Source organism: Dromiciops gliroides, chromosome 2 (assembly GCF_019393635.1).
Source record: "Dromiciops gliroides isolate mDroGli1 chromosome 2, mDroGli1.pri, whole genome shotgun sequence".
NCBI lineage: Eukaryota > Metazoa > Chordata > Mammalia > Microbiotheria > Microbiotheriidae > Dromiciops > Dromiciops gliroides.
This window is the reverse complement of record NC_057862.1, coordinates 549,156,164-549,180,928: the sequence shown is the minus strand read 5'-3', so window position 1 is coordinate 549,180,928 and position 24,765 is coordinate 549,156,164. Positions and strand designations below refer to the sequence as shown.

The window sequence follows — 24,765 nt, the reverse complement described above, 5'->3', positions numbered from 1 at the left end:
CTCTCTGTCTCTGTCTCTCTCTTTTTTTGGTGAGGCAATTGGAGTTAAGTGACTTGCCCAGGATCACACAGCTAGTAAGTGTCTGAGGCCAGATTTGAACTCAGGTCCTCCTGAATCCAGGGCCAGTGCTCTATCCACTGCACCACCTAGCTGCCCCAGAAGGGTCTTTTTCAAAGCAAAAGGTTTTCCTTAAACGACAACCCCAAACAGTTCATTTCAGGAATAAAAATATAAAAAGAAGTCAAGGGCACCTTTTGTTGAATATTCTTTCTTTACTCCAAACATCAACATTTACTTATATACTTGTGACAACATTATGGTTATCTGGACCCTGTGTTTTGTGAGGAGAAAAACTGCTAAATTCTGTGAAGCTCCTAGAAAATCCTGTGATCCAGGGTATTGAGTGTGAATTCTGCAGGGTCACACAAGGTTTGGAGAAAATGGGGTCCTTTGACAGCATCTAGACCAGCCCTTATACTTTACAGATGAGGAAACTACATGGGACTGAATGAAAATGATTAAGATAATAATGATACAGTAAACTTAATTTCCTTCCCTCCCTTTAAAAACAACAAAAAAGCTTTCCTTCATTGCTGGTTAGACAGCCTGGAACATTTTTTTCATAGATTCTTACTCATACTCAGGAAGCCAGGTGGCACAGTGGATAGAGCACTGACCTGGATTGAGGGAGACATGAGTTCAAATGCAGCCTTGTACACCTATTAGCTGTGTGACTCTAGGTTAGTCATGTAACCTCTGTTTACCTTGGTTTTCTCACCTGTAAAATGGAGGTAATAATAGCACCTTTGTCCCAGGGTTGTTATGAGGATCAAGTGAGATAATAATTGCAAAGCACTCTGTAAACCTTAAAGTGCTATACAGATGCTAGCTGTTGCTTTTGTTGTTGTTTTTACACCTGGAATGGACTTCAGAGTTCATCTAGTATAACACAGTCATTTCATAGAGGAGGAAACTGAAGTCCAGAGGTTAAATGACTTGTCCAATGTCTAGGAAGTGGATGAAGCAGGTTTGAGACAAATAAGTGATAAATAAATACTGGTTGAGTGCTGATGCAGTCTTGCTTCCTTTAAGTTGTTGTAGCCACACATTGCTTTTGTTTTGTGTGGTTTTATATCTATCATTTCAACTGTCTTTAATTAGTTAAATTTATTTCCAATGAAACACCTAACTTGCATGATTTCTAATATGCAAATAGCAGGATTATTACCCTTCAACAACCTACTTAGGTGCTTCCTGACCTCTCACATTCCTTTGGATTCTTAGATCCTGAGCTTTTTAAATTTTTAATTTTTACATATGTATGATTATACAAAACATTACCATATTAGTAATTTTTATAAGAAAACTGAAATAAAAGAAAAAAGTGAAAGTGCAAAATAGCACGCTTCAGTCTGTTCCATCAATATCAGTTCTTTCTTTGGATGTGGATAGTATGTTTCATCGATAGTCCTTTGGGGTTGTTTTGGATCATTGTATTATTGAGAATAGATAAGTCATTCACAGTTCTTCATCAAACAACATTGCTGTCTCTGTGCACAATGTTCTCTTGGTTCTGCTCACTTCACAATACATCAGTTTATACAAGTCTTTCTAGGCCTTTCTGAAGTCATCCTGCTTGCCATTTCTTATAGCACAATAACATTCCATCACCACCATGGCTTGTTTAGCCATGATCCTGGGTTTTTTAAAGGACGAGTTTATGGATAAATTGAATAAAGAAAAATAGGATTTAAGAACTGATTAGGACCCCTCAACACCTTGGTTCTGGCAATTCTTTCATGGGCCACAAGGAGTGAAATTAATGGAAATGAGTGCTCAACTGATTTGGGTGTGGATAAGGATCTACCAGCATAGGTGTTGTTTCCAGGAGAGAGGAGATGATGATGTTGATAATACTAATAATATCAATAATAATAACAGCTAGAATTCGTATAATACTTTAAAATTTGCAAAGCATTTTAGACATTAACTCATTTGATTCTCACAACTACCCAGTGGGGTTTTTGTTATTGTTGTTGTTCAACCATTTTGATCATGTTCAAATTTATATGACCCCATTTGGAGTTTTCTCGGCATGTGAGTCAGAGAGTCTTGGTATGTCTTAAGTGTATGCAGTTGGACTTTAATTCAAGAAGATGAGTCTTCCTGACTCTAGGCCTGGTACTCCAACCACTGTGTCACCTAGCTAGGTGCTATTATTATCACCATTTTACAAATTAGGAAACAGTTTAAGAGAGGTTAAGTGACTTGTTCAGGGCTAAGTAAATATCTGAGGCATGATTCGAACTCTTCCTGACTTCAAGTCCATTCCTTTACTGCCTAGATGCCTAGCAATTTGATCTGGAGAGGGAAATATGGAAAGGGGTAGAAAAGCAAACTTGGGAGACTGAGATGAAAAGGAATATGGAATGATAGATTTTAGGATTATAGACAGAGTTGGAAGGACCTTGGAGGTCATTTTATCTAACCCTCTCATATTACAGATGAGGAAACTGAGGCCCAGAGTTTAAATGACTTTCGCAAGATTACATAGGTAGTAAGGATCAAAGTCAGACTTGTAACCAAGGTCATCTGACTCCAAGTCCCACACTCTTTCCAATGAATCACGGAAGAAAACCATTGAAATCCATGAGAAACTTGACCCTAGTATGTTTCAGACTCTCTGGAGCCTAAATTTATATAGGTATCCAATTGCTTGAAACAAAACATACCAAAAATCCCAGGAAAGAAAAAATAAAAAGGAAATGCAAAGAATCCATATCATTTGTGCATTTTTCTATGTAAGATGGCTGACCCCACTCCAAGTAAGGTGATTGGCCATCTTGTCTAATGGGTTTCAGGTGGACTGTAGTATCCAGAAATTCTGCCCTGGAATTTTTTTTTTTAGTGAGGCAACTGGGGTTAAGTGACTTGCCCAGGGTCACACAGCTAGTAAGTGTTAAGTGTCTGATGCTGGATTTGAACTCAGGTACTCCTGACTCCAGGGCTGGTGCTCTATCCACTGTGCCACCTAGCTGCCCCTGCCCTGGAATTTTTGCTCACCTTGTCAGAATCCTGGACCTTTGTCCCCACTTTGGGTTACAACTTTGTTGACAGAAGATTAAGTGTCCATGCTGAAGACAGCAAGAAGACCCTTAACCAATTTGGACCTTCCCCATTGAGAGCCCATTACTTCATGATCAGTTAGGAAAGACATCCCATCTAAACCCACAATCCAGCTTCAGCACAGGTGAATCAGTCAATCAATTAATCAAAAGATATTTAAGCACTTACTATGCCACGGGTGCTGTGCTAAGCCCCGAAGAAACAAAGACAGAATGAAATCATCCCTACTCTCAAGAAGTGAATATTCTATTGTGGAGACAATGTATACACACACAGAAGTAGCAGAGGCAGGGATTAGGGAAGACCTCACATGGAAGTTGGTTTTTTTACTGAGTGAGCTTTCAAGGAAACTAGGAATTCTGAGTCAGAAGTGAGGAGGGAATGCATTTCAGGCATGGAGGACAACCTGTGCAAAGGTACAAGGATGGGGGACAGTGTGTTACATGTGAGGACAATAAGTTTGGTGAGACCGAAGAGTATATTGAGGGAAATAATGTATAATAGGCCTGAAGAGGTAGGTTTGTTTATGAGTGATATCCAACTCTACATGGCCCCACTTAGGCTTTTCTTGGCAAAGACACTGGAGTGGTTTGACATGTCCTTTCCCAGCTCATTTTACAGGTGAGGAAACTGAGGCAAACAGTGTTAAGTGACTTGCCCAGGGTCACACAGCTAATAAGTGTCTGAAGCCAGATTTGAACTTGGAAAAATGAGTGTTCCTGACTCCAGGCCTGGGTCTCAATCCACTGTAGCACCTACCTGTCCAAAGGAGAGGTAGGTAGTAGCCAGGTTTTTAAAGGATTTGATTACCAAAAGGAGTTTATGTTTGATCTTAAAAGAAATAGAGAGCCATTGGCATTTATTGAACTTGATTGGGCCTGTGCCTTAAAACTGTGCAGAAGATGATTTGGTGAGAGAAGAGATTTGAAGCATGGAAACCAATTAGGAAATTATTGCAATAATCAAAGTAACAGTCGATAGAGGGCTTGAGTCAGGAGGCACATGTTGTGAGTCAACGAATGGGGATCATGTACCATCTTGTGGAGATAGACTTGCAAGAGTTGATGTATTGGTGTGGTAGGCCAAAAACTGACTTAACCATGGTACAGCTGCCAAAAGTTGATGAGGGAATAGCCTGTCCCCTCTTTTGCCCCTAGGGGGATGATCTGGGGCTCAGGTGCAGGCCCTCAGCCAGGCACCCATCTGGAAAAGAGGGGCTGCCTTGTTGGATTGTCAGATCTGATGGAATGAATGTTTGTCTCCCCATAGATCACCTCCACACAGCTTATTGATCATTCCTTTGCACACTGTGAAGCCCCCTCCTCCCTGAAGCCAGGATCCTTATTTATCTTTGTACAGCTGTGTAAGTAAAGCCACTGCTTGATGGCCTACTTAAAACCTCAAGCTGTGGGGACAGCTAGGTGGTGCAGTGGATAGAGCACGGGCCCTGGAGTCAGGAGTACCTGAGTTCAAATCCGGCCTCAGACACTTAACACTTACTAGCTGTGTGACCCTGGGCAAGTCACTTAACCCCAATTGCCTCACTAAAAAAAACCAAAAACAAACAAACAAACAAAAAACTCAAGCTGCTTTATTGCTTTTGAGTGCAGCATGGTACACTTTGCAACCCGGGCAAAGAGATTGACTTCCTCTCAGGGGACTCAGAGCAGCCTTCAAAGTTGGTGTCCATGAGAAAAGCCCAACCTTTCATCTATACTGGGGTGTTCATGCTATTGGGAAAGAAGAGGGATCATCTCTCAAAGTGGAAAGTCTAGGCTTCCTTGGTTCTCAGCAGTAGGTAGTGCTGGACTAAGGGAATAGCTGGGTTGGCAAAAGTCATAATTGGGTAAGCCTGTTGGTTTGGTCATTCTACATTGGTTTGGGCAGCTAGGTGGCACAGTGGATAGACTGTCAGGCCTGGAGTCAAGAAGACTCATCGTACTGAGTTCAAATCCAGATTCAGACCCATTATTAGTTGTGTGCTTCTGGGCTAGTCACTTAACCCTGTTTGCCTCAGTTTCCTCATTGGTAAAATGAGCTGGAGAGGGAAATGGTAAACTACTCCAGGATCTCTGCCAAGAAAAACACCAATGAGGTCATGAATAGTCAGACACAACTGAAACAACTCAACAACAACAATCCAAAGGGAAAGACTAAGAAGATAAAAAGACACTGATTGAGAGGTCTTTATCCTGGCCTCAGACTCTCAAATGGATTGAGTAGCCCCAGGCTGGCCAAAATAAATGTCTTCTGATTTCAAGTAATAATAATAAGCTGGTATTACATAGCGCTTTAAGTTGTTCAGAGAGCTTTAATGAGAGCAATCATCATAACAGCATTAATATAGAGCTTTAAGGTTTGTTAAGCTCTTTACAAATATTTTATTTTATTCTTATGCCAGCAATAGCAGGGAGGTGCTCTTATTTATCCCATCTTATAAATCAGGAAACAGAGCCAGTTAATGGTTAAGTGACTTGCTCAGGGTCATATAGCTAGTAAGTTCTAGTCAGTTTTATATTCTATTTTATCATTAAAGCAACCGTGTCAAATATGTGCTGTTGTTACCCATACTTTACAGATGGAGAAACTGAGACTCAGAGAGTTCAGTTCAATGATTTGTCCATAGCTATACAATGAGTAAATGTCTGAAACAGAATTTGCACCCAAGTCTTCCTGCCTACAAGTCCATCACTCTATCCATTCTGCCATTTTGTTTGTAACAGTGGCTTTCCCAATGCATTCCTTCACAATGTCTCTCATACATTCTGTTGTCTATGTTTATATAGTTGTAACCCATTTGGGCCCTGGACTGCTTCAGTAGCCTCCTAACTGATCTTCTTCACTCAAATCTTTCCCCATTTCTAATCCATCCTTGACTCAGTTGCCAAAGTGATTTTTCTGAAGTGTAGGTCCACCATGTTGCCACCTGCTCTTTGAACTCCAGTGGTCCCCTCGTTACCTCCAGGATAAAATATGAAGTCCTCTCTCTGACATCTAATTCTCTTTAATAACCATGCTCCTTCCTCCTTTTCTAGTCTTGTAACATTTTACCGCCCTCCTCACACTCTACAACCTAGCAGTGCTAACCTTCCATTTTCTGCCTCCTGGCTTCCTATTCCCTGTGCCCTTCCGCGTCTTCTCACATCCAACTGCTTAGGTTCCCTTGTTTCCTTCTAGGTTCAACTCAAATTGCACCTTCTCTGTGAGGCCTTTTCGAGTCCCTTCTCCCCGCCCCGCAACATGCTAATGCCTTCCCTTTTCAGTTGACCTTCTACTCACTCTGCATATCTCTTGTATGATGTACTCAGTTATTTAAAAGTTGTTTCCACCATTAGAATGTAAGATTCTTGGTGTTAGGAACTAGTTCTTGTCTTTCTTTGCATTCTCCAAAACTTGGAACAGTACTTGGCACATATTAGGTATTTAATAAGGATGTTTGCCAATTGACTGAAAAACTTCAGTAAAGATTTTTACCTTCTGACTTGTCAAAGTTGAATCTCTTACCAGGTCCTGACCCGAGTCTATCCCTTCTGCACAAGTCTCTGAGAGTATCTGAGAAGGAGATACTTCATAGTCATGTCTCCTCTGGATGCCATGGGACATTTTTCCATTCCCAAATAGGGCATTTGCTAGTTCCTTGATGTCTTGACACCTTGGAGGTGACAGCCAAGAGTTTTTCCTTCTTTACAGTGATGTCAACTTGAAAATTCCTCACGATGTTTCTCTATCATCAATTCCTACATAGGTTGTGCAGAGACATACTACATTTTCTCAATTTGAGCAATGACAGATCTTGTGGGCTTGTTTTTCTGTAGTGGCTGTTACTCTAGATTTCGAAATTCTCCCGCCCACCTCTTCTTCTACAACATAACAAAGAAATGATAAAAAAAATTTCAGAGAGAATTTCAGCTTTGTTTTCAGAGTCAACATAGAGAGAGGAAAGCGAATAGGAATTTGAAACTTTTTTTTTTCCTCATTCGGCAACTAGAGGCTTGTGTGTGATGTCTAGTTCTGTGGTGGCATGTGGGTGTACATTTACCTTCTTTTCTTTGTCTCATGTGATCTGTTCCAGTGAGTAGACAGGACATCAAAATGTACAATAATCCTCCTCTTCTTCTAGGTGGCCCACATATCTTTACCTCCCATTCCATTAGGGCTGATTAGAGTTACATGCCTGTTAGGGTGGAGGGTCACAAACTCCCTGCTATATAGGCTTTTTGAGTAGAGACCATGAAAAAACACTGATGTTTTACAGTTTGAGTGAAACCAATAGATTCCTCCCTTCCCCCCACAAAAAATAATAAAGCAGAAAGGAAAACAGGAAAAATGTTTTGCACATTGCTTTGCAGCAAACAAAAGGGAAAATTAAAACTGGTAGATACTGGTCCTCTTTGGTCCAAGAAGGTTACAGTTGGGACCTAACCAATGGGGGTCAGTGTTGGGGTAGTAAGATGTACTACTGTAAAAACATTTGCCATAGCACTTGAGCATATCTGCCAACTTCACTACAGGAATGAGGCAATACAAATGAGACAAGGCCAGCAGAGTCCTTCAGAGACATAGAAGAATTAGATGAAAGAAGCAACTTTACTTTTGAGAAATACAAATACCTTTGAGCCATGTTTTTATACCTTAAAGTGCTAGATAAATGTAAGTCCCCATTATCATCATTGTCCTCCACAAGGTCACCCAATTGCCTTTTATTCCACCCAAACAAGCATTTGTTAAATGCTTATTTAGAGGCAGTATGGAACTGTGGGTCTGAGAGCCAGCCTTTTAGTCAGAAAGATCTGGAATCAAGCCCAGCCTCTGATACATACTAGCCATGGCTGAGCCCCTTTACCTCTTAGTTCCCCAGAGAGACCATAAGTTACAGAAGAGTTGCCTATCTGCACCCGTGGAGGGAATTTCCATAGCAGAGAGTTCCACAAAGTGATGAAATCAGAGGTCTGGGTGACAATAACAACAAAATTCGGAAGGCCCTTTTCTAGGGACATGGGAAGACTAAGTATCTGTGATTTCTTCAGTGTGAGGAACTCCTTCCACCAATGACAGCTTATTAGTTCTATGGAGCTGCCTCAAGTACCCAGAGGTTAAATGATTCGCTCAGGGTCACATGGCTAGTAAATATCAGAAGCAGAACTTGAAATCAAGTCTTCCTGACTCCAAGCCCATTCACTAAATTATGATTCAGTGACCTCAAGCTCCTGGGTGTTCTTCAGACAAGACATCCCATCTCCCTACTCACTCTGAGCATTTTTTTTTCACTGAGTATTTTCACTGGCTGACCCCATGCCTGGAAAACTCTCCCTCCTTTTCTCTTTCTCCATGGCTTGCTTCACAACCCTACTAAAATCTTCCCTTCTACAGAAAGTCTTTCCCTAGACCCCTTCTAGTGTCTTCTCTTTGTCAATTATTTCAAATGTGTCCTGCATATAATGTTTTTGTAAATCTTTGTTGGCTTATTGTCTTCTCTATTAGATTTTGAGCCTCTTGAGGGCAGGGACTGTTTTTTGCTTCTGTTTCCCCATGCTAAACAACACACAGTGGATGCTTAATAGATGTTTATTGACTATCAATTATGTCAAGCACAAAGATCAGTGAGGATCATTTGCTTTTTCCTCTTACTTCCCCTCTGCCCCACTTAGATAACATTCCAAAACACTTCAGATAGGATCCCTTTCAGTTAAGAGAATGGAATTCTAGACCTCCTCTTCTACAATGTGGTCCTTAGATTCCTCCCTCCACACAGTTGTTAGGAGCCTCTTATCTCTTCACTAGACCTTGACTTACTCATAAGCTTTTCAGATGTGTTTGAGGAGTCTTTTTCTGTCAGCTTGTCATGGAACCTTGGGGTATGGTCATTCAAGATCAGGCTACTTTGCTACCTCGCATTAGTTAGCCAGATAATAAGTGTTTCTTTTGTTGTTGTTGTTGCTCGATTGTTTTTCAGTTGTGTTGACTCCTTGTGACCACTTTTGGGGTTTTCCTGGCCAAGACACTGGAGTGTTTGCCATTTCCTTCTCCAGCTCATTTTACAGATGAGGAAACTGAAGAAAACAGGGTTAAGTGACTTTTCCAGGGTCACACAGCTACTAAGTGTCTGAGACCAGATTTGAACTCAGGTCTTCCTCACTCCTGGCCTGGCATTCTATTGTTATTGTTCATCCTTCATTCCTGAAGAGGGCCATGACATTGGGGTGATGTCATGACTTTCACTGAATTGGATTTAAGTGAGGGTAGGCTATATATATATATATATATATATCAGGATGACTAGAGATGACACTGGATTGTTTTAAGGCAATTGGGGTTGTGACTTCCCCAGGGTCACACAGCTACTAAGCGTCTAAGTTGAGATTTGAACTCAGGTCCTTCTGATTCCAGGGCTAGTGCTCTATCCACTTCACTACCTAGCTGTCCCAAGTGTTTCTTAAGTACCTGTAAAACAGGGATTAGTGACCTAGAATACATCTGCTGAAGACTGTTATAGGTGGACTTTGAATGACACAAGAACTGGACATGTCTCTCCCCTAATACTTACAGGACTGCCTCTGGCTACCACTGTTTTCAGAAGCAGTGGTTCATTAGATCTCTTCTACAATGCTCAATTAGTCTCTATCACTACCACTGGCCTTCAACCAACCTCCATGAGAGTTGCTGAGAAAGGGTCAATAGACCTTATCATATTGCATCCGTGACACAGAAAAGGTTAAGAACCCATGATCTATAGCAACCCTCTCATTTTACTGGTATTATATCTGAGGCTGAGAACATTTAAATGACTTGCCTGAGGTCGAGGTGGGAATTATGATGGAGGTTGGTTGTTCCCGTGCTGTTGGAAGACCAGTGGTGATGACAGATGCTAACTGAGCAGCCCCTACTCTGAAGGAATTTCAAAAGTAGAAGGCAGCTAAAACATGGTAGCAAAATTCAATTTCAGGGAAGGTCTGTGAACTTTGCCCACTGGTTCTAAGAATTTCTCCTAGAAACTCTATTCTGAAAAAGTCAGCCATTTTTCACTCTTTGGTTTCTGCTTCTAACTCTGGACTTTACCACTATTTTTCTCCCCCCATTCCTTACTTTTCATCTCCCTTTTTGTCTTCTATTAAAAAACAAACTCCTCAAGGGCAGGGCTGCCTTTCTTTTTGCTTCTATTTGTACCTCCAGTGCTCGGTGCAGTGCCTGACACATAGTAAGCACTTAAGTGTTTGTTAGTTGAATTATGCACAGACCCCCTCTTTGAGGGTCCATGGATCCTGTAATGATTGGAATGACACCACCTGCTGGAGACTTACTGTAGAAGAGCTCCACCCATGAGGTGAGGGCAAGACCATGCATCTTTTCTTTGGCATCAGGAAGTGACGTTGGCTTGTGGGAGGAAGAAGGGGGGCCTGGCACTCTAACTCTCCCTCTTTCCTGGGGACTCTGGTGGAGAGGGGAGCTAGAAATGTGCTTTCCCTTTAATAGATAGATGAATCTAGGCCTTTCTCTCTCTCTTTACCAAATTCTTATTCTCCTTAATGAATGCTTAAAAGTCTAACTCTTGCTAAAGCTTATAATTTGTTGGCGACCACTCATTAGATATTTTAGACAGACTAGCTAGAATTTTAGCCCTTAACAATCCCAAGTAAGTACCCCATGTTATCCAAGATCTTTAAGGTCTCTTCCAGCTCTAAGTTCTTTTCGCTAAGGATTTTCTAGCTCCAAATTCTATTATCCTGATGGGCAGTATAAACCAAGTGGTATCTCTAAAGCTATATTATACCTAACTGTATTGATCAAAGTTGGATAGGCTAAGCATTTGTAATTGAGCTAGTTTGTGGTCCTTGGGTTTCTGAAATCTAAAAAACTTCTGTCTCATCACAAATAGACTCATTTAAAACAGATGACATCAATCAGATTGATTTAGGCAAGAATAAGGGGATCAAAACGCCCAGATTTCTGTGAGACAGGCCTGGATTGAAACTCTTTATACCTCATCAAGATTGTATTCCAGAAAGAGGCTTTTTTCTACCTCTTCTGCAATGTCTGATCATTTCAGTCAGAGTCCTATCTATAGTCATTCCTTGAATTTGGTTCTCTGTAATCAATCTGGTCCTAGCTAGGAGAAAATACACAACTGGAGACAGTCTAAGCCAAGTGGGAAGAGCCCTTGAATAATTTCTGGATAAGTAGGAGGGAGAAGCGCATCTGTTTCAAGATGGAAGCACAGAAGAGAAACCTTCCTACCACCACACAGACATGTCCTTTCTCAGGGCATAGAACTCAGAGAACACATCAGCAAAGGTAATCATTACTCCTCCACCTCCTCCTGAGTACAAGACATGGGGGAGAAGGGGAGCTGAAGATGGTGGAAATAGTTGGCTTCTGGGGTTCCTGTCAACTGTGAGATTCTGTGATGCTGAGAGTAGAACTAAGCCTTTCTTCCTCATTCTGTCAGCTACTTGAGCGAAGGAAGTGTTTTCACTTCTTTGTACCTAGAGTGCTCAGCACAGGGTCTAGAAAAGTAGAAAGTAGCTAATAAATGCTTATCCATTTCTGCTCTCTCATCTGACAACCAGGGCAATGACCAAGTTTAGGGGAATAAAGTAGCTAACAAGCCTGCTAGGTACATTCCAGTCAAAGTGGATTTGGTTCTCTCTACTCCCTGCTTGTGAAATGAGGAGTCATGACTGGTTATATTTAGGAGAGACTTTAGCCCTCAGTTGATCTTTCAGAAGAGAACTAAAGTCTCTCCTTTCCCCCTCACTGGCATAAAAGTATCTGAATTTTGTAAAATATAGTAGAATGCTTACTGCTTAGGATGGGCTTTTCATGGAATTTAATTTGTGCTAATCAGCTGAAGGCAGAGGATCTGTATCAGTTTTTCTTTTCTTTCCTTTTTTTGGGGGGGGTGGTGGAGCAATGAGGGTTAAGTGACTTGCCCAGGGTCACACAGCTATTAAGTGTCAAGTGTCTGAGGTCGGATTTGAAGTCAGGTCCTCCTGAATCCAAGGCCAGTGCTTTATCCACTGTGCCACCTAGCTGCCACTGGAACTGTATTAGTTTTTGAAAAAATGCAGGGAAATAAAGCTGCTCATTTTTAAGGATGCTTGGGCATGCGACCTTTTCTAAGGGAATGATTCTTATGGAGCTGTGTAGCTCACCCACGCCTGAGGACAGTGCTTTGCACCAGAATAAGCATTCAAGAAATGTTTGTCGTCTTGCATTGTTCTAAATGTAAATTAAGTATGAAGGAAAGAAAAACAACTCTCTCTCAAATTAAGATAATTTCAGCTTTTATGGGAAATATCCACAGGGGACAGGAATGCTCAGAAAAATAGGCATCCTTCCTCCATCAGACTTCATTGGGAAGATGCCTCTTCTCTACATCTCCCTGACTTTAAAGACGCCCCTCCCAAATTCTAATAGATTTTTTTTCTCCATCCGAGTCAGTCAAATGTTGAGTTCCTTTCAATTAATTTTAACATGCCTCTCCTGCCCCATGAAGAAGAAGAGGAAGAGGAAGAGGAAGAGGAAGAGGAAGAAGAAGAAGAAGAAGAAGAAGACCACCCTAAAAGATCGGAGATCTCAGCTGATCCTCTCTGATACTTAAACAAGTTTCTCCAGTTTACAAATAAAGCTTTTCTTAAGATGCAGTATAGTTACAACTTAACACCACTGCTGTTTCCTGAGACAATTTGAAATTGTCTCTCCATTATTGAAACATATTGTGATTATTTGAGGATAGTAGGAGCAATAAATATAAAAGGAAAAAAAGTAATTTGTGGCCTGATTACCTAAAGGGAAGCAAGAATCTGTTGGTGCTTAATCATGTCAGTGTTTATTTGGTTTTAATGCTTATTCTCATCCAACCAGACTCAGCCACCTGTGTTACCACGAATAGGTCAATAAACTGCTCTGGACTTCTGTTTCTTTCTCTATAAAATGGTGTGGTTGCAATAGATACTCTGTAAGGTTCTTTCTGTTTTTCAGAATCTCTTGCTCACTAAACTGCTTCACTACTGAATCAGCAATAGAAGTAGAGGGTAAGGAGAGATTATTTATGTCTTCCTTTTACTCCTTTTTTTAAATAAGGGAGAAAATAGATTTTATTGGATCATAGAATCATAAATCTAGAGCTGGAAGGGGCTTCAGTGGCCGAGTCCAACCTTCCCACTTAAAAAAAAAATTGGACATTCTTTTTGTCTTAACAATCCTATTTTCAAATGGTTCCTCTCTCCCCATGACATCTCTTATGACCAAGAATGAAAAAGAAAACAGTTTGGCAAAACTAACTGACCCATCCCACACTCATAGCTCCCCACCTAGTACAAAGAATGGGAGACGATCTATTTCCCATCTCTTCTAGGTCAACCTTGATCATTACAATCACACACCATTCAGTTTCAGGGTTATTTGGGTTGTTCTAGTTCTTTCTATTTATGTCATCCTGGTCTTTCTGCATATTCCAATTCCCCTCATCTTACAGAGTAGGAAACCATCCTGTTGCCCAAGGAGGGTAAGTGAAGTGTTCATCATGGCATAGGTCAGAAGCAGGATTCAAATCCAGATATTCTGATTTCAGAGCCAGTGTTCTTCCACTGTGCCCTAGTCATTATCATCTAATGTTTGCTTGGCTAATCTAAAATATGAGGAGATTAGACTAGATTGGGGGTTCTTAACCATTTTGTGTGTGTGTGTGTTGTCATGGACCCTTTTGGCAGTCTGGTGTGTCCTATAGACCCCTTCTCAGATTAATGATTTTAAATGAATAAAGCAAAATGTACAAGATTATAGCAGGAAACAATTCCATTGAAATAGAGTTATCAAAATATTTTTTAAAGTTCATGAACCTCAGATTAAAAAGAACCTCCAGACTAGTTGTTTTACCTCTAAAATCTTTTCTTTTCATTGGATTCTGTGCTCCCAAAGAAAAGAGAGAGCAAGCATCAGAGGCTATTTGCAAAATGCTATTCTTTTTTTTTTTTTCTTTTTTTGGTGTGGGGCAATGAGGGTTAAGTGACTTGCCCAGGGTCTCACAGCTAGTAATTGTAAAGTGTCAGAGGCTGGATTTGAACTCAGGTCCTCCTGACTCCAGGGCCAGTGCTCTATTCACTGCGTCACCTAGCTGCCCCCGCAAAATGCTATTCTTTCCCCCTTATTTCTGTTCTTTTGAACACATGATCATTTTGACCTTTTGTCCTAGAAAGCCAGCAGAAGCTCCACATGCTATGAGCTAGGCAAGAAGTTGGAACACGTTCATAGCCCTGCAAGGGAACACTTCTAGGACTTAGCCTGTTAAGTCAACAAATTTAAGAGAAAATTCTTTCCTCGCTCAGATTAGATTGTATAAGGGCCCATAAATCAGGAGGAGATTCTTCAGTAAGAACCTTCTTCTCAGTCACCCTGGGGTTAGGTCAACTGCATTCTTTAATATTTCATTACATTTTCCATGTGTGTGTGTGTGTGTGTGTGTGTGTGTGTATGTATATATATGTATGTATATATGTGTATATATATATATATATAAAAGACATATTAGGCTATCAGAATGAGGTGTCTATCTGAGAATGATAAATCTTTATTTATTCAACTCTCATATTTCTGAGTAAATACATCATACACTCACACCACCACCCCCACTTGTACTATATAATGTCTAAAGTTTTGAGTTGTGTCCTAAGTTTTCTCTGTAAATAAGGTTCATAGGTTTAAAAAAAATTTAAAGGAATAGATACCATTTCCCCACTTCATTCCCTAACATTTTGACTTTAAGCTTAAGCTGATATTAAAAAGGATGTTTATACCCCTAGCTATTTATTAAACTTCAGATTTTAATGAAGATTTATAAACACTTAATTGTAAGAATATATCATCTTAATGTTTCACTATGTGAATCTGAGCGCCTGAAAAATCAACTAAATCTAGAAGTTCTTCCCTCAAAACTCAATGTTTTACCTCTGCTACTAGTTTTTAAGGTTCTGCGACATGAAAACACATGATCAAGCATTTTAAAAAGAAAATTGTCACATTGGAAAGGCAAAGCTGACATATGGGAGGAAAAAACCTCACAGAACTGAAAGAAGGTTGGGTTGTTGAGAGTCAGTGGCTTTTTTCTATTTTCTTTTTGTAGTTCATTTTGGGTTTTGTGTGGGTGGAACACGTGAAGGCAAAGGCTATTTGCTAAATGTTTTGTGAGACTAGATCAGGTTCATAGAATTTCATAGAACTGCAGAGTCTTCAAGTTGGAAGCTCCTTGCCAGAAGGGATTGTTTCATTCTTTGTACTTATATTCTTTTTTAAATAATTTTTTTTGGTGAGGCAATTGGGGCTAAGTGACTTGCCCAGGGTCACACAGCTATGTACTTATATTCTTAGTGCCCAACACTTTTTGTTTGTTGTTCAATAGTTTCAGTTGTGTCCGACTCTGTGATCCTATTTGGGATTTTCTTGGCAGCGTTACTGTCATAGTTTGTCACTGCCTTTTCTAGCTCATTTTACAGATAAGGAAAGTAAGGCAAACAGGGTTAAGTGACTTACACAGCTAGTAAGTGTCCAGGGCAGGATTTGAACTCAGGAAGATGAGGCCTGGTACTCCCAACTAGCTGCCCACCAAGCACTTAGTAAGTACTTAAAAATATTTCTTGATTGACAAACATCAAGGGTCAGTTAGACCCACTCACAACTGAGCAATAATTTCTGCTATAATACCCTTCGCTGTGTGCTTCTCCAGTCTCTACTTGATCTCCAGTGACATGGAACTTCAAGGTATCTCTAATTCTTAGGACATTTTTTCTTACATTGAACCAAAATCTGCCCTTTTACAGCTTCTACCCACTGTTTATATGTGTCCTGAGAAAGTTTAATCTTTCTTATCCCACCTAATGGTCCTAAATCTTCTTTCTGATCAAACATCTCCCAGTTTCTTCAACATGACCTCAAGGCTCTTCACCATTCTACCTGTCTTTCTTGGGGCAGTGTCTTTCCTAAAATATAATGCACAGATTTTAACACAATATTACAGACATAGTTTATAGCCAAATACAATGGGACTCCCATCTCTTAGGACTGTATCTCTTAGCCAGGTGGTTAGAGTCCTGGGTCTGGAGTCAGAAAGACCAGAGTTCAAATTTGATCTCCAACACTTAGTAGGTGTGTTATCCTGGGCAAATCACTTAATTTCTGCTTGCAGAAAACTGGAGGAGGAAATGGCAAACAACTCCAGTATCTTTGCCAAGAAAATTCCATGGACAGTTGGTTCACTGTGTCATGAAGAGTCAGACATGACTGAACAGCAACAACAACAACAATACTCTCATTAATGCTTCCAGTTCACTGCATGCTCCTCAGTCCCTTTCAACTCCAGTATCCCTTGGTAAAAGGGACTGTTTTCTTTTTCCTATTTTTATCCCCAGGGCTTAGCACAGTGCCTGACACATAGATCCTTAATAAATGTTTACAGAATTTACTTTAATGGAGTCTAAGATAATACATTAGCTGGTGTGATTGCCACATTACACTGTTAACTCACATGGAGTTTGCAGGTCTCAAAAACCTTTGTCATACAATTTTTTGTCTCACCATACTTATTTTATCTTGTACTTAGAGTACTTGATTTTTAAATTGTCTTTTAAAAAACAAATTAAATTATATAGTAGTCTACCTTCATTTTGTAATGATGAACTAATATTAGATACGGCAATAGGATTCGCAAGAAAAATGGGCATTGGCATTTTAATGGAAAATCTTCTCTTCAATTCAATCAACATCTATTAAGCTTCTGCTATGGGCAGGGCATTGTGTTGGGTGCTAGGTAAGACAACAGGCTTTGCACTTCCTTCTCTATTCATAACACATGGCTAAGATGTACATCTACTAATAAACTTTTCATTCTTGAGCACCATTCCTCAGTGGTGAATCACTACAACTTATTCAGAACAAATTGCTCTGGACTTTTTCCTCAGATGTATTGTTGTAAAGGATGTCTAATACTAAACTTGTCTCATTCTGAAATTCAAATGTCACAGGACTATGACTGACTAAATAGCAGACAATCGCTATTAAACAGATTAACCACAAAATCCAGATGTTCTCAATGACACACTGGGAGAGAAATGTGAAAGAAGAATGAAGGGGGAAAGACACATCAAAAGTGACTCAAAACTTAAGTAAACAGCTCCTTCCAGCCTCTCTTCTGGAGTGCAGGGGTCATGAAGACAGGTACAAACTATGAGCAATCCTTAAGGGGGGAGCATGTGAAAAACACTAAAAATAGCACATATCTCTTCTTTTACATCACCGTAAGGGAGGCTAAGTTAAATAAACAAACCAACATGCTACTGTTATACACTCTAATATTGTTTGCTCAAATTTCTGTGGGAATTTACAGTTTCTACAATACTAGCCCTGTGATTTATGTAGTGAAAGTATTAGGCAGCTAGATGGACCAATGCACCCCAGATCAAGGGGACCTGAGTTTAAATCCAATTTTCACACTTTTCAGCAGTGTGATCCTAGGCAGGTCACTTAACCTCTGTTTGCCTTGACATACTCATCTCTAAAATAGGGAGTATTAGCACCTATCTCCTGTGGTTGTGAGGATAAATGACATAACGTGTGTAGAGCACACACCTTCAAATGCTATATAAATGCTAGTCATTATTATTATACGGATGGGGTAATTGAGGTATACCAACACCAACTTTCTATGTCCACTAGAGTTCCTCTTCTAGTATATTCAGCTGCTTAATCTAAATTCATCTGCTAATTAATTTAAAAGACCAGAATTTAAGAATAACTTAAAGGACCGAGTAGATTTTTGAATCAAATTTTTGCTTGTCTCAAGCACATTCATTTACAAAAGAGGCCTGATGACTTGGAACAAGTTCCTTAGAGACCAAATATGGCCCTGCCCAACAAAGGAAGTTTCATTTAGAGATTATAACCTGCCTTCTAGTGTTAAGAGATTGTAAACTATTTCTGAGATGGGAGCAAAGGGGGGAAAACAAAAGCTGATACCCAGGAATACTTCCTTCATTTAAAAAAAACAAACAAAAAAGGATATACCTGGAAATTGCAAATGGCTCTCCAGAGAGCTTGGGTCAAGTACCACTAAACTATGTCCTGCATTGTTCTCTGTGAAACAAATGTTCAGCAAGGAGACTTTTTTGGTTTTTCTTTTTCTCATTGTTGGTTTTTTCTTTTTTTTAGTTTTTTTTTTCCTTCAAAGAACCACAACAATAAAATACATAAGCAGCCTTGGAGTCCGGTCATTTGTCATACACCTACCTCATCAATTCTTTCCACCTTCAAAGGAGGATTCTCTAAAGATAGCATGCTTTATGAAGAGGAGCGGCTGGGTTTTACTCCCTGGGGTGACCAAGAAGTAAATCATGGTCTGTGATTAAGCCTTGGAAAGAGGCAACTCTCATATAGGGGCAGGAGGAAGGCAGGCATTCTCTAGGAGAGAGCACTTAAAGCCTGAATGCCCAGATCAACTTGACCTTCACTTCATTCTTGCTCTGAAGGGGAGACAGTGAAGATCTGAGAGGAGGAAACTCAAGGTTTTAATTGACTGAAATGGGTCAAACTGAATATTGTGGATCAAACTGAAATTTCCATCAGTGTCTTGGCTTCTATTTACTATACACATATTTATCTATCTAGATATTTATCTAGATATAGATATCTGATACATAGTGTTTTGCATGCTGTCGTTCTCATTAGAATCAGAGCTACTTGAGGGCAGAGACCTAGTTTTTGCTTTTCTTTGTATGGTGTTTGGCACACAAGTGCATGATAAATACTTGTTGACTATAATATGCACCAGTTTATTCAATCCAATGGATCAGAAAACATATTGCAAAATACTTTATCTATGGACAGGTTGTAATCCCCACTTCCCCACTAGTAAAGCTTCCTAAAAGCAGGAATCGTTTCCTTTCTGTCTTTGTATCTGCTAGCCCAATGTTTGGCATAGAGTAGGTATGTAATAAATGATCACTGAATGAATGTACTACATAAGTACCAGGTATTATTACTGAATGAATGTACTACATATGTACCCAGTATTATTACTATCTTCGTCTCAGTCTTTTTATCTATCTCAAAGGGATTCATATAGAAATGTCCTAGGACAAATCACTATCTTGCTATTATTCTTTTATTTTTAGTTCTGCAGACCTTTTGCACATGGGAATAAAAGAACTATTTTTTGCAGTGAATAAATGTATTAAAATGTAATCTCATCCTCTGTAGTAGGCCCACTGGAAGCGTCCTTGGTACAACCCCAGTAGCAGATGGGACAACGTGCATGATACAGATCTCCTCCTGTTCCCATGTGATTTTGACCTACTCTGGGAGGCCTCTTTATTTTGAAAGCATTTCAATTCATGTAGTTTGGAGATTATGAATATTTGGTAGTGTGAAATTTATTAAAAGAATATGAAGCCATTACTTATTGCAGTAGATACTTAATAATAATAAGTGGTCCTTCAATTTTGAGGTTAGTTCCTGCCTATAGCTTCCTCAGAAGGGTGGGCAAAGGGAAAAAATAACAAAAATCCTTTAGCCTCAAGACAATTTGGGGTTGTACTTCTTTTAATTTTTTTTCTTTCTTCTTTTAGTTTTGGGCTTAGAAGCATTTTCAGATGGCTTCTACTTTGCTCATCAGCCAATAACAAAACAAAATTCAACAACTGAAAAGGTAAATCTTCCATCATGTACTTCCTCAGCATTCTAAGAACATGACAAAGCAAGTACTTATACACTGTAAAGCACTAAGGTCAAGGATGCTTTTCTGAAGCACAGCCATTTACAAAAGAGACCTGATGATGACTTGGAACAAAGTGCCTACGAGGCCAAATATGGTGCTGCCTAACAAAGAAAGGTCCACTTAGAATTTCAACTCTGCCTTTGCTATCATCTCTCAAATGTAGCACATACAAGGACAGTTCAAAGAAAAGGGCATCCTGGCTTTTCTCCCCCAAGAAAGGCAATCACTAGCTTTCACACGTCAGGAAAGGAAGGAGGATGAAGGGTTCTTTTTGTTTGCATTGTCTGGGACCTGTAATATCGGCGACCTGGAGTTAGGTTTGTTTTCATAAACCCCTTTAAAGTGTGCAAACATTTACATAGGAGCTTACCATTCCTTGTCATTATGCAGTATTTCAAATGATAATTCTTAAATTCAGGTACAATAGTTATATTTGCCAGGAATAGCTGTTGACTTGCAATATCTATTATGGGACAAGGGACATAGGAAAGCTATGGGAACTGTAGTCTATCCCAAAATATTGGCCAGAATCCTTTAGGACTGGAGAAGACTTTAAAGGCCAGGGGTTCTTAACCTTTTTTTTCTATCAAAGATTCTTTTTGTGAAGCTTATGGACTACTTCTCAGAATAATGTTTTTAAATTCATCAAGTAAAATACGTAGGATTACAAAGGAAGTCAATTATATTGAAATGTAGTTGGCAAAATATTTTTTAAAACAAATTCATGGCAGGGGTAGGTAGGTGGTTCAGTGGATAAAGCACTGGTCCTAGATTCAGGAGGACCTACGTTCAATCCAGCTTCAGACATTTGACACTTACTAGATGTGTATCCCTGGGCGAGTTACTTAACCCTCATTGCCCCCTGCCAAAAAACCCAAAAACCCAAATTCATGGACCCCCAAGGTAAAAATCTAATACCATTTCCCCTTGTTTTGTTTTAAGATGAGGAAACAAACTCAGAGAGGTAATGTTACTTGACTAAGCTCACTTGAGTTTTAGTAGGTAGCAGGCCCGGGATTTGAACCTAGGGACCCTGACTACAAATTGAGGGCTCTTTCCACCGCTCCACAATCTTTCCTCGTAATTCCTTGTTCACCTTTCCCATTAAGGGCACCTAGTGCTGGGGCAATAGGGGTGAAAAGCAGCTTAATAGTCCAAATGAACACTTTCCATCCCATGGCCTTTTGACCTCATTCCCTTCCCTTTCCTCTGCTTAAGTGCTGTTAAAGTAGAGGGGAATCCAGGCTTTGACAACCTCCATCAGTTCTCCCTTTTGACCCTCTCTGCCTGTTTGGGAGCTGCAACTGGCTCTCCCTAGGCCCTCTAGATCTGTGAGCAGCTAGAGGAAAGTCAAGAGAATAACAGCAAGAGCTCAGTCTGATGCCTTAAAAGTTTGCAAAGAACTTTCCATTCACTATTTCATCAATAATAATAACAGTTAATAAACTGTGATCCTCATGACAACCTTGGGAGATGGGAGCTATTATTATCCCTATTTTACAGATGAGGAAACTGAGGGTCATAGCAGTTGCCCAGGATCAAACAACCAGCAAATGCCAGACCTATCACCAACATCCTCCAACACATTCTAGCCCCTTCCTAGCAAGCATCAGATCTACTTTGCAAGAGCAACAGGGTGTGATGATAGTAGAAAGAAAAGACGGGGGGGGGGGGGGGGGACTGGGGCGAGGAGAGAGGATGGTAAGCTGTAGGGAGCTGATATACCCCTAATGATCCCTGCCTCTGACTCCCCAGAAGGGGCTCAGGTTTCCCTTATGGATTAACTGAGACTGTAGTAACTTGAAAGGTTTTGTATCAGGCTCCCATCTATTTTATGGGAATGGATCAAGCCCTTCCTATTGGCATGTAAACTCAAGCAGGGCTTGGGTAAGTTTAACTGAGGTCATGGCATTTCTTTCCCCACACTGGCATGCTATCATGACACATGTGGGGCGGGGAAGAGTGCATCCCAGAGAAGATAAATGCCAAATCTAGAGACCAAGTCTGGGTGCAGCTTCCCTAAGGAACAGCACTATTAGCAACAGGAGAAAAAAATAGACTGGGAAAATGCTGAGGATGTTAAAAAAATACTAAAAAGAATGGCTGTGATTGAAAATGTTGGTCTATTACTTTAATAATAAATGTGATTGAATTTTTAATAACAAGAGAACAAACTCTGGTTCAGAACCAGTATTCTCTAGGGAGCTTAGAAATTAATCCTCTGATGGGCAGAAGTTGTCACTATTATACATTCTAATTATAAATACGTATTGTTTTTCATGATGATACCCTAAATTCTTTATTACTTTATTACAGATCAAGATAGGGGCTTTCTACTTCCTGAGGTATAAATCTCACAGGCCTTGTGAGAACTGAAAAATATAAGGGAAAATGTGTATGATAGGTAGCACAGTGAAGGGGAATGAGTACTGGGCTTTGGGTCAAGAGGACCTGAGTTTGAATCTAATCCCTTACTAGCTACATAATCATAGGTGAAGTCACTGAATCTCTCTAAGTGTGGGTTTCTTCATTTGAAAAATAGAGATGGGTAATAACAGCCCCTACCTCACAGGGCTCTTTTGAAGTCCAAATAAGTTAATACATTTACATTTTTATGTCTTAAAATGGGACAGTTAAGTGGCACAATGGATAGAGTGCCAGGCTTGGAGTCAGGAAGACTCATCTTCCTGAGTTCCAATCTGGTCTCAGACACTTATCAGCTATGAGTCTTTGCCTCAGTTTCCTCTTCTGTAAAATGGGCTTAAGAAGGAAATGGCAAAGCACTCCAGGATCTTTGCCAAGAAAAATCTCAAATAGGGTCAGGATTGATAATAACACCTTAAAACAAATAAATGGTAGCTATATTTATTCATGAAAATACTAATTTATCTGTTTAATAGTTTGATTTTCTAAAACAGCATAGGGGAGGAAATGACTGGTTTTAGAGTCAGAGAATTTGGCTTTGCTACATCTACCTGTGTGAACTTGGGCAGTCACTCAACCTCTTTAGGTCTTATTTCCTTACCTATAAAATCAGATAATTGGATTACATAATCTCTGAGGTCCCTTTTAGCTCTAAATGTATTCAATTCTAGCATATACTAAAATCTCTGAATTGTTCTAAATGTAAATTTTAAATATCCCTCTCCTTAAGCTTTTGATGACTAGTTAACATTCAGGCCAGATGATATTCCTAATGAGATTGATACAGCCTCAGATCTCTCACCCATGATGATGCTGGACACTATCCTCGATCTTAACCTTTTCCTTTTCCTTTCCCTTCATTGTATTCTCTCTTCATCAGGGCTTTGATTACCCAAGTTAGACTAACTACTTGTATTTCTGTTCCAAATTCCTTTGGGGGGGGGTATCTTCAGGACGCTTTTCTTCCTAGTTTGAATTTAACAGCTGCTCGAGCAAATTCATCACTGTCTACTGGGAATTCTTCATTTGATTGTTACACATGCTCTGAGCATTCCTATCTTAAGGAAAAAAACTTACCATGATTAACCCATTTTTCTATTTTTAGTATATTTCTAGTATCCTTGAATCCTACAATAGCATTGATTCAAGTTTTGCTGCAGTTACCTGATAGATCAGAATCCCTTCCACTTGACTTTGAGCCCAATACTTCTTAGATAAATTTCCTGAAGGCATTTAATCATTTTTGTTGCTGTTGTTAGCCAAGTAGAATGGCCTGGAATCTGTTTTGATTTTATATGTGCTTTGGCAACATCAAACACTTGGCATTTCCTCGTGGTTAATCATTTTAAGGCTTTCAGAGACTGAAATTAGTCTAGTTGGGGCTCTCTCTCTTTTCCTCTTATATGGTGAGAGTAAGGTTTTAAATGTCCAGAAATCTCAGGTAATGGGCCTAAGGCTCTTTTCTTTCTGTGGTCCCTGGATGTTGGTTTCTTTATTCAAGCTTTGAATGTCATGTTTCCGGTGATGACAGACACCTGAGATTCTCTAAAAATTCTATCTAATGACGACCACAATTTCTAAATATTTAACAGGTCTCCATCTGGACACCATATAATTGACTAAAAATGTCCAAAAGAGATGTAATGTCAACTGGGAATTTCTAACCTATATATATATATATATATATATTACAGAAATCTCTCAGGAATAAAAACTGACAATATTGTGGCTGTTTCATTTTGTCTTCCCCACCCCTACCTCCCCATTAAGGCTGTCATTATCAATTTTTACCCAATGGTCCTAAAGTTAAACAATCATTCTGATAGTAATCTGCTGCCTTTCTTCTCTCTTCCACAGCTCTCACTTAGGTTCAAATTCAGTGACATGTTAGATTTTTTTTTTCCTTTGTGCTCTCTCAGGCTGAAATGAATGTTGTTTAAAGTGCTGAACAAGTTACCTACTAACCTGAGGATTAGGCCTAAGCTGTTAGTTCTGGTACTTAAAATTCTTCAGGCAGTGACCCTATTAAAACAATCTCACTTTATCTGTACAGATGCCCTTGAATTTATTTATTGACCAATGACAGTCTTCTTGTGATGGGATTCAGGCTCCGTGCCACGTGGCTCTTTTCCAACTGGCTCCCATTTGGTGGAACGTTCTATTGTTTCAAGTTATGTCAAGTGAGCTGTTCAGTGTGCTCTTCACGCTGGCTTTGATGAGCTTCACTCTGCTAGCTGTTCCTGCTGAACATCAGTTAATTTAGCACACAAAGTCCCCTGTTCTAACTTCAGTAAGTGATTCAGGGGCCTCAAAGACAACATTTTAGGCTCTCCAAGAGGTTTGCCAAGTCTCTGACTGAAATGCCTCACTACTGGCCTGGGACACTCATGTTTGGAAACACTCATGTCCCTAATGGGGAAAGTCATGTTACTCAAATAACCTTCAGGATCATCATG

The 24,765-nt window shown here is 39.8% G+C and overlaps 1 protein-coding gene across 1 annotated transcript in view; it reads right to left on the bottom strand.

Moving 5' to 3' along the window:
• Positions 1-24,765, bottom strand: part of ACOXL (acyl-CoA oxidase like) — a 536,612-nt gene that overhangs the window by 81,913 nt on the left and 429,934 nt on the right.